Below are 11,176 nucleotides of genomic sequence, written 5' to 3'. Positions count from 1 at the left end.
ATTGCATACATGATAGAGCCTATGGCTGAAGCATAGGGAACTTCTTTCATTTTCTCTCTATCTTCTGCAGTGGTCGGGCATTGAGTCTGACTCAATTTCACACCTTGTATTACAGGCAAGAACCCTTTCTTTACTTGATCCATTTTGAACTTTTTCAAAACTTTATCAAGGTATCTACTTTGTGAAAGCCTAATTAAGCGTCTTGTTCTATCTCTATAGATCTTGATGCCCAATATGTAAGCAGCTTCACCGAGGTCTTTCATTGAAAAACTTTTATTCAATTATCCTTTTATGCTATCTAGAAATTTTATATCGTTTCCAATCAATAATATGTCGTCCACATATTATATTAGAAATGCTACAGAGCTCCCACTCACTTCCTTGTAAATACAGGCTTCTCCAAAATTCTGTATAAAACCATATGCTTTGATCACACTATCAAAGCATTTATTCCAACTCCGAGAGGCTTGCACCAGTCCATAAATGGATCACTGGAGCTTGCACACTTTGTTAGCATCCTTTGGATCGACAAAACCTTTTGGTTGCATCATATACAACTCTTCTTCCAGAAATCCATTCAGGAATGCAGTTTTGACATCCATTTGCCAAATTTCATAATCATAAAATGCGGCAATTGCTAACATGATTCGGACAGACTTAAGCATCGCTACGGCTAAGAAAGTCTCATTGTAGTCAACCCCTTGAACTTGTCAAAAACCTTTCGCAACAAGTCGAACTTTGTAGACAGTAACATTACCATCAGCGTCAGTCATCTTCTTGAAGATCCATTTATTCTTGATGGCTTGTCGATCATTGGGCAAGTCAACCAAAGTCCACACTTTGTTCTCATACATGGATCCCATCTCAGATTTCATGGCCTCAAGCCATTTTGCGGAATCTGGGCTCATCATCGCTTCCTCATAGTTCATAGGTTCGCCATGGTCAAGTAACATGACTTCCAGAATAGGATTACCGTACCACTCTGGTGCGGATCTTACTCTGGTTGACCTACGAGGTTCTGTAGTAACTTGATCTGAAGTTTCATGATCAACATCATTAGCTTCCTCACTTATTGGTGTAGTCGACACAGGAACTGGTTTCTGTGATGAACTATTTTCCAATAAAGGAGTAGGTACAGTTACCTCATCAAGTTCTACTTTCCTTCCACTCACTTCTTTCGAAAGAAACTCCTTCTCTAGAAATGATCCATTCTTGGCAATAAATGTCTTGCCTTCGGATCTGTGATAGAAGGTGTACCCAACAGTTTCCTTTGGGTATCCTATGAAGACACATTTCTCCGATTTGGGTTCGAGCTTATCAGGTTGAAGCTTTTTCACATAAGCATCGCAGCCCCAAACTTTAAGAAACGAAAACTTTGGTTTCTTGCCAAACCACAGTTCATAAGGCGTCATCTCAACGGATTTTGATGGTGCCCTATTTAACGTGAATGTGGCCGTCTCTAAAGCATAACCCCAAAACGATAGCGGTAAATCAGTAAGAGACATCATAGATCGCACCATATCTAGTAAAGTACGATTACGACGTTCGGACACACCATTACGATGTGGTGTTCCGGGTGGCGTGAGTTGCGAAACTATTCCACATTGTTTCAAATGTAAACCAAACTCGTAACTCAAATATTCTCCTCCACGATCAGATCGTAGAAACTTTATTTTCTTGTTACGATGATTTTCAACTTCACTCTGAAATTCTTTGAACTTTTCAAATGTTTCAGACTTGTGCTTCATCAAGTAGATATACCCATATCTGCTCAAATCATCTGTAAAGGTGAGAAAATAGCGATATCCTCTGCGAGCCTCAACATTCATTGGACCACATACATCAGTATGTATGATTTCCAACAAATCAGTTGCTCGCTCCATAGTTCCAGAGAACGGCATTTTAGTCATCTGGCCCATGAGGCATGGTTCGCAAGTACCAAGTGATTCATAATCAAGTGATTCCAAAAGTCCATCAGTATGGAGTTTTTTCATGCGCTTTACACCAATATGACCTAAACGGCAGTGCCACAAATAAGTTGCACTATCATTATCATCTCTGCATCTTTTGGTTTCAACATTATGAATATGTGTATCACTACTATCGAGATTCATCAAAAATAGACCACTCTTTAAGGGTGCATGACCATAAAAGATATTACTCATATAAATAGAACAACCATTACTCTTAGATTTAAATGAATAACCGTCTCGCATCAAACAAGATCCAGATATAATGTTCATGCTCAACGCTGGCACCAAATAACAATTATTTAGGTCTAAAACTAATCCCGAAGGTAGATGTAGAGGTAGCATGCCGACGGCGATCACATTGACTTTGGAACCATTTCCCACGCGCATCGTCACCTCGTCCTTAGCCAATCTTCGCTTAATCCATAGTCCCTGTTTTGAGTTGCAAATATTAGCAACAGAACTAGTATCAAATACCCAGGTGCTACTGCGACCTGTGGTAAGGTACACATCAATAACATGTATATCACATATACCTTTGTTCACCTTGCCATCCTTCTTATCCGCCAAATACTTGGGGCAGTTCCGCTTCCAGTGACCAGTCTGCTTGCAGTAGAAGCACTCAGTCTCAGGCTTAGGTCCAGACTTGGGTTTCTTCTCTTGAGCAACAACTTGTTTGTTGTTCTTCTTGAAGTTCCCCTTCTTTTTCCCTTTGCCCTTCTTCTTGAAACTGGTGGTCTTATTGACCATCAACACTTGATGCTCCTTCTTGATTTCTACCTCCGCAGCCTTTAGCATTGCGAAGAGCTCGGGAATTGTCTTATCCATCCCTTGCATATTATAGTTCATCACGAAGCTCTTGTACCTTGGTGGCAGTGATTGAAGAATTTTGTCAATGACGCTATAATCCGGAAGATTAACTCCCAGTTGAATCAAGTGATTATTATACCCAGACATTCTGAGTATATGCTCACTGACAGAACTATTCTCCTCCATCTTGCAGTTGTAGAACTTATTGGAGACTTCATATCTCTCAATCCGGGCATTTTCTTGAAATATTAACTTCAACTCCTGGAACATCTCATATGCTCCATGATGTTCAAAACATCGTTGAAGTCCCGGTTCTAAGCCATAAAGCATGGCACACTGAACTATCGAGTAGTCATCAGCTTTGCTCTGCCAAACATTCATAACATCTGGTGTTGCTCCTGCAGCAGGTTTGGCACCTAGCGGTGCTTCCAGGACGTAATTCTTTTGTGCAGTAATGAGGATAATCCTCAAGTTATGGACCCAGTCCGTGTAGTTGCTACCATCATCCTTCAACTTTGCTTTCTCAAGGAACGCATTAAAATTCAACGGAACAACAACACGAGCCATCTATCTACAACAAACATAGACAAGCAAAATACTATCAGGTACTAAGTTCATGATAAATTTAAGTTCAATTAATCATATTACTTAAGAACTCCCACTTAGATAGACATCCCTCTAATCATCTAAGTGATTACGTGATCCAAATCAACTAAACCATAACCGATCATCACGTGAAATGGAGTAGTTTTCAATGGTGAACATCACTATGTTGATCATATCTACTATATGATTCACGCTCAACCTTTCGGTCTCAGTGTACCAAGGCCATATCTGCATATGCTAGGATCATCAAGTTTAACCTGAGTATTCTGCGTGTGCAAAACTGGCTTGCACCCGTTGTAGATGGACGTAGAGCTTATCACACCTGACCATCACGTGGTGTCTGGGCACGACAAACTTTGGCAACGGTGCATACTCAGGGAGAACACTTTTATCTTGAAATTTAGTGAGAGTCATCTTATAATGCTACCATCAATCAAAGCAAGATAAAATGCATAAAAGATAAACATCACATGCAATCAATATAAGTGATATGATATGGCCATCATCATCTTGTGCTTGTGATCTTCATCTCCGAAGCACCGTCATGATCACCATCGTCACCGGCGCGACACCTCGATCTCCATCATAGCATCGTTGTCGTGTCACCAATTATTGCTTCTACGACTATTGCTACCGCTTAGTGATAAAGTAAAGCAATTACAGGGCGATTGCATTGCATACAATAAAGCCACAACCATATGGCTCCTGCCAGTTGCCGATAACTTGGTTACAAAACATGATCATCTCATACAATAAAATATAGCATCACGTCTTAACCATATCACATCACAACATGCCCTGCAAAAACAAGTTAGACGTCCTCTACTTTGTTGTTGCAAGTTTTACGTAGCTGCTACGGGCTGAGCAAGAACCGTACTTAGCTACGCATCAAAACCACAACGATAGTTCGTCAAGTTAGTGCTATTTTAACCTTCTCAAGGACCGGGCGTAGCCACACTCGGTTCAACTAAAGTTGGAGAAACTGACACCCGCCAGCCACCTGTGTGCAAAGCACGTCGGTAGAACCAGTCTCGCGTAAGCGTACGCGTAATGTCGGTCAGGGCCGCTTCATCCAACAATACCGCCGAACCAAAGTATGACATGCTGGTAAGAAGTATGACTTGTATCGCCCACAACTCACTTGTGTTCTACTCGTGCATATAAAATCAACGCATAAAACCTGGCTCGGATCCACTGTTGGGGAACGTAGTAATTTTAAAAAAATTCCTACGCACACGCAAGATCATGGTGATGCATATCAACGAGAGGGGAGAGTGTGTCCACGTACCCTCGTAGACCGAAAGCGGAAGCGTTAGCACAACGCGGTTGATGTAGTCGTACGTCTTCACGGCCCGACCGATCAAGCACCGAAACTACGGCACCTCCGAGTTCTTGCACACGTTTAGCTCAATGACATCCCTCGTACTCCGATCCAGCCGAGTGTTGAGGGAGAGTTCCGTCAGCACGACGGCGTGGAAACAATGATGATGTTCTACCGTCGCAGGGCTTCGCCTAAGCACCGCTACGATATTATCAATGACTATGGTGGAGGGGGGCACCGCACACGGCTAAGAGATCAATGATCCATTGTTGTCTCTATGGGGTGCCCCCTCCCCGTATATAAAGGAGTGGAGGAGGGGGCCGGCCAAGGGGGGTGGCGCGCCCTAGGGGGGAGTCCAACTCCCACCGGGAGTAGGACTCCCCCCTTTCCTATTAGGAGAGGGAGAGGGAAGGAGGGAGGAAGGAAAGGGGGGCCGGCCCCCCTCCCAATTCGGATTGGGCTTGGGGGGGCGCCCCCTCCCTTGCTCCTTTCCCCTCCTTTCCACTAAGGCCGATTAAGGCCCATATACCTCCCGGGGGGTTCTGATAACCTCCCGGAGCTCCGGTATTGTCCCAATCTCACCCGGAACCTTTCCGGTGTCCAAATATAGTCGTCCCATATATCGATCTTCATGTCTCAACCATTTTGAGACTCCTCATCACGTCCGTGATCACATCCGGGACTCCGAACAACCTTCGGTACATCAAAACACATAAACTCATAATATAACTGTCATCTTACTTTAAGCGTGCAGACCCTACGGGTTCGAGAACTATGTAGACATGAACGAGACACGTCTCCGGTCAATAACCAATAGCGGAACCTGGATGCTCATATTGGCTCCTACATATTCTACGAAGATCTTTATCGGTCAAACCGCATAACAACATACGTTGTTCCCTTTGTCATTGGTATGTTACTTGCCCGAGATTCGATCGTCGGTATCTCAATACCTAGTTCAATCTCATTACCGGCAAGTCTCTTTACTCGTTATGTAACGCATCATCCCATAACTAACTCATTAGCTACATTCTTGCAAGGCTTATAGTGATGTGCATTACCGAGAGGGCCCAGAGATACCTCTCCGACAATCGGAGTGACAAATTCTAATCTCAAAATACGTCAACTCAACAAGTACCTTTGGAGACACCTGTAGAGCACCTTTATAATCACCCAGTTACGTTGTGATGTTTGGTAGCACACAAAGTGTTCCTCCGGTAAGCGGGAGTTACATAATCTCATAGTCATAGGAACATGTATAAGTCATGTAGAAAGCAATAGCAACATACTAAACGTTCAAGTGCTAAGCTAACGGAATGGGTCAAGTCAATCACATCATTCTCCTAATGATGTGATCCCGTTAATCAAATGACAACTCATGTCTATGGTTAGGAAACTTAACCATCTTTGACTTACGAGCTAGTTAAGTAGAGGCATACTAGTGACACTATGTTTGTCTATGTATTCACACATGTATTATGTTTCTGGGTAATACAATTCTAGCATGAATAATAAACATTTATCATGATATCAGGAAATAAATAATAACTTTATTATTGCCTCTAGGGCATATTCCCTTCATGTATTTGGTTGTGTCGTGGCATGCTATCAACGGTTGTTGTGCTTGGTTCTGATTCCGAGCTGGTATTCGATCGATGTGATCGTTTCAGTAGTTCTGATCCTGCGCTGGAGCGCGCTTCCTAGATCCGTAGATGGATCTGGCCATACCGGACTTTCTGTCTAGGAGCTCATGTAAATCGTGTGCTGACTTGTGCGCGGCATCCTTAGCCGTCTTGTCATGGCCACGGGTCAATCGGTCTGGCTGATCGGTAGTTTTCGGCTGAGTGGGCTCTACGGCCTCATCGTCGAATTCAGGTAGCAGCTTGCGTTTTGGATAGCTCTTTGCGTGGCGATCGTCGCCGTATTTTTCTTCTGTGTCAAGCACTTTGCTCCATCTACCGTTGAGTGTATCATGTGCTGCCTTAAGCTTTTTCTTCTGCTTCATTAGGCTCCTCGCAGTGGTGATAAGTCTTCTGTGGAGGTTCTCTTGTTCCAAGAGTTTTTCTGGGATGATAAGTGTATCATTGTCCGGGATGTCCTCCTCTCCGGAGACAGGTTGTTGAATTTTACCCTCGGGATTGGTGTTATCTGACGTTGGCTCCAGACTGTTTTCACCGTCCCCTGGCTCATCCTGCTCCATTGCTGGGTCCATCGGGTCGTCGTTTCCTTTGGAATCAACCGGGTATTATTGTTTCTTGCGCTGTTGTCGCTGTTTTTACTGTGGCAGGATTTAGAGCGGCGTCTACGGCGCCGCTTTGGTGGCTTATCGAGGGGATTATCCTTTGTTGTATCGTCACCATCGCCTTCTTTTGGTGTGTCTACCATGTAAACATTGTATGATGAGGTGGCAGTCCAGCACCCAATGGGCGGTGGTTCCTGTTCTTCTCCTACGTCGTCGTGAATACCGTCGACGTCTTCGGAGTCAAAATCGAGCGTGTCGGTTAAGTCATCGACAGTGGCTATGAAGTGGGTGGTGGGAGGGTAACGAATTTCTTCATCGTCCGGACATACTTTGGCCCAGAGTCTCCTGACAAGGACAGAGACCTTAATGAGTTCAGCACATCTCCCAGGGGTGAGTGGTGAAAAATATCCGTGGCGGTGAACTCCATGACGGGTGCCCAATCTGATTCGATAGGCACGGACGCACGCGGTTCGGATCCTGCAATCGGGGAAGAGTCCGGGGGTCCGACGACACCACTCTCACAGGAGGTGGGATCAGTGTTCGGCTCCAACGCTAATGAGTGTGCGGCCTCCGTGGCGGGCTCCAACCACCCGTCCTTGGAAGGCATGATCTGCTCCGGGTTGATTCCCGGCGCCAATGCATGTGCGATTTCCTGAATACTATACGGCAGCAGATCAAACTCTTGCCCGTCGTGACTGTTCGGCGCACCTGTCCTGAGCTCAAATCCATCGAAGATCAAGTCTCCGCGGATGTCAGTAGTGTAGTTTGAGCTTCCAAACCTGACCTGATGGCCAGGGGCGTACCTATCGATCTGCTCCAGATGGCCAAGCGAGTTGACCCGCAGTACGAAGCTGCCGAATACTAAGATCTGTCTGGGAAGGAAAACCTCCCCCTGGACTGCATCATTGAAGATGATCGAAGGGTCCATCAAGCCTTACAATGACGGCATAGTGGAACTCTCAATGAATGCACCAATGTCGGTGTCAAGACCGGCGGATCTCGGGTAGGGGGTCCCGAACTGTGCGTCTAAGGCTAATGGTAACAGGAGGCAGGGGACACGATGTTTTACCCAGGTTCGGTCCCTCTCGATGGAGGTAATACCCTACTTCCTACTTGATTGATCTTGATGATATGAGTATTACAAGAGTTGATCTACCACGAGATCGTAGAGGCTAAACCCTAGAAGCTAGCCTATGATTATGATTGTTGTTGTCCTACGGACTAAACCCTCTGGTTTATATAGAGACCAAAAGGGGCTAGGGTTACACAGAGTCGGTTACAGAGAAGGAAATCTACATATCCGAATATCCAAGCTTGCCTTCCACGCAAAGGAGAGTCCCATCCGGACACGGGACGAAGTCTTCAATCTTGTATCTTCATAGTCCAACAGTCCGGCCAAAGTATATAGTCCGGCTGTCCGAGGACCCCTTAATCCAGGACTCCTTCAGTGCCCATACCCATGTGATTATGTCCTCGGAGGTGATGAAGGTGGTGATGATGATGGTGGATAATCGCACATCGAGCGTAAAAGCTCCTCCAACTTGCGGATAATGCCCTTGAGTGCGATGATATGATCCTTCAACAAAATATTTTCCTGTGTGAGATACTTGTTTTGTATGCGAGCTAACTCAATCATCTTGAAAGCTTCAATCTCAGTTGGGGTAAAGAGGTTAGGTAGAGGTTGAGGGATATTTTCTTCTTCTGCCGACGGAGCTTGATCCTCCATGGCCTTCTTGATCCCTTCATCCTTGTTGATCTCCTCCGGTTCTTCTCTTTTCAGCTCTATCTTCAATAGCCAAGCATCCTTGTCTTCATTGTTGGAGGATGGTGACGTCATGATGCTCTAGATCTGTCAGAAAAACAGCTCGAAATGGAAACAGAAGATTTTTGCGTGATACGGTGGTCAAAACCTTCGGGAGATTATATAATGAATTTTTACTGACCAAAATAAGTAACGTGCAAGAAAACGGAGTCCGGGAGGCACACGAGGTGCCCACGAGACAGGGGGGCGCGCCCAGTAAGGGTGGGCGTGCCCTCTACTGGGCGCGCCCTCCACCCTCGTGGAGGCCTCGTGTCCTTCCCGGATTACTTCTTGCTTTCCTAAATTCTTAAATATTCCAAAACGGAGAAAAATTGCCATTAGAATTGTTTTGGAGTCGGTTTACTTACCGTACCACATACCTATTCCTTTTCGGAGTCTGAAACGTTCTGGAGATTGTCCCTTATGTATTCCTCCGGGGTTACGGTTTCAATAATATTAGTTTCAACATTTATAGGATTACCTGAGATATAATGTTTGATTCTTTGACCGTTCACCACCCTCGGACTTGTGCCTTTGAAGTTATTGATTTTTATGGCACCAGAACGATAGACCTCCTTGATAACGTAAGGACCTTCCCATTTAGAGAGAAGTTTTCCTGCAAAAAATATTAAATGAGAATTGAATAGCAACACATAATCACCTACGTTAAATTCTTGCTTTTGTATTCTTTTATCATGCCATCTTTTAACTTTTTCTTTGAACAGCTTGGCATTCTCATATGCTTGGGTTCTCCATTCATCGAGTGAGTTAATATCAAATAACCTCTTCTCACCGGCAAGTTTGAAGTCATAGTTGAGCTCTTTAATGGCCCAATATGCTTTATGTTCAAGTTCGAGAGATAAGTGACATGCTTTTCCATGTACCATCTTATACGGAGACATACCCATAAGATTTTTATATGCAGTTCTATAGGCCCATAGTGCATCATCAAGTTTCCTGGACCAATTCTTTCTAGATCTATTAACAGTCTTTTGCAAAATTAATTTGAGCTCTCTATTACTCAACTCTACTTGACCACTAGACTGTGGGTGATAAGGAGATGCAATTCTATGATTAACATCATACTTAGCAAGCATTTTACGAAAAGCACCATGAATAAAATGTGAACCACCATGAGTCATGAGATATCTAGGGACTCCAAACATTGGAAAAATAACTTCTTTAAGCATCTTAATAGAGGTGTTATGATCAGCACTACTAGTTGGAATAGCTTCTACCCACTTAGCGGAGCATCCTTCGGTCATCCCCATGGACCTTCCATCGTCTCACCAAGCACCAAGAGGACCCATGACTAGAGCACGAGCTAGAGCTCTCGAGACCGAGGTGACTTCTCTCCTTAGTGATATATCACATGATCCTCTCGAGACATGGCTACTACCTCAATCCGGAATGTTGTGCATGAATAGGTACCAAGAGGACCCTCCCGAGGATGCACATGAAGATGGTCAAGACCCCAAGTCCATGGAATAAGAGAACCAATGGAAGAAGGCAAGAACAGCCTCCAGGCACCGGACATCCGGCCAGGACCCCGGACATCCGGCCCCTGGAGATCTACACGGCCAGCCCTCTGCAGAAGAAACTACAGCGACCAGACATCCGGCGTACAGCCCGGAAATCCGGCCCCCACCGGAAATCCGGCCAAAATCCCGGACATCCGGTACCGGCATCCAGGGAGCACAGAAGCTTGTCCCGTCATCCCGGACATCCGGCAATCGCCCCGGACATCCGGCGCCTCCCGAAGCAGCGGACATCTGGCCCCTTCCGAGCGGACATCCGGCGTCGCCCATCCAGAGAGCAGAACATCCATCTGCGCCAGCCCGGACATCTGGCCCCTCAGCCCGGACATCCGGCCCCTCGCGAGCCACCGGACATCCGGACCGACGCCCGGATGTCCGGCCTTCCCAGGGCCTGCACGCGCGTGTTGGGTTGAGCCCATGTACCCCTTCGCCCCCTAGCCTATATATAGGACTCCTCCTCCTCACTTTGAGACTTAGCATTGTGATAGCTCATTTAGAGATAGAGCTCTGCTCATCCATTCCGGATCTACTCCACGTGAGGGACCGTGCCTCTTCGGAGAAGATCCATTCGGATTCAAGGCCTCCATCCGGAGAAGACAATCAAGACCTCCTCATGGAGAAGAACGGCTACTCTTGTATCCTTCCTTTGTTGATTTTGGATCATGTGTTACCTTATGCTCTCGGTGATCTAGCCCTTGTGTGATCGATTACTTGTTGGTTGAGTGATTCTATCGTTTCTCCCGTGTTTTCCCTTGTGTTTTCCACGCGTTCTTCGTGTTTCCCCGTAGGATCCTCTCCAAACGTGAAAGATCGGCCCCCTAGGGTTCCGCCCTACATCACTTAGTAACGTAATCAATAGCAACTAAAATATGTGTGTATCCATTAGAG

Source organism: Triticum aestivum, chromosome 6B, assembly GCF_018294505.1.
Source record: "Triticum aestivum cultivar Chinese Spring chromosome 6B, IWGSC CS RefSeq v2.1, whole genome shotgun sequence".
Taxonomy (NCBI): Eukaryota; Viridiplantae; Streptophyta; class Magnoliopsida; order Poales; family Poaceae; genus Triticum; species Triticum aestivum.
This window is presented reverse-complemented; position numbering follows the sequence as displayed.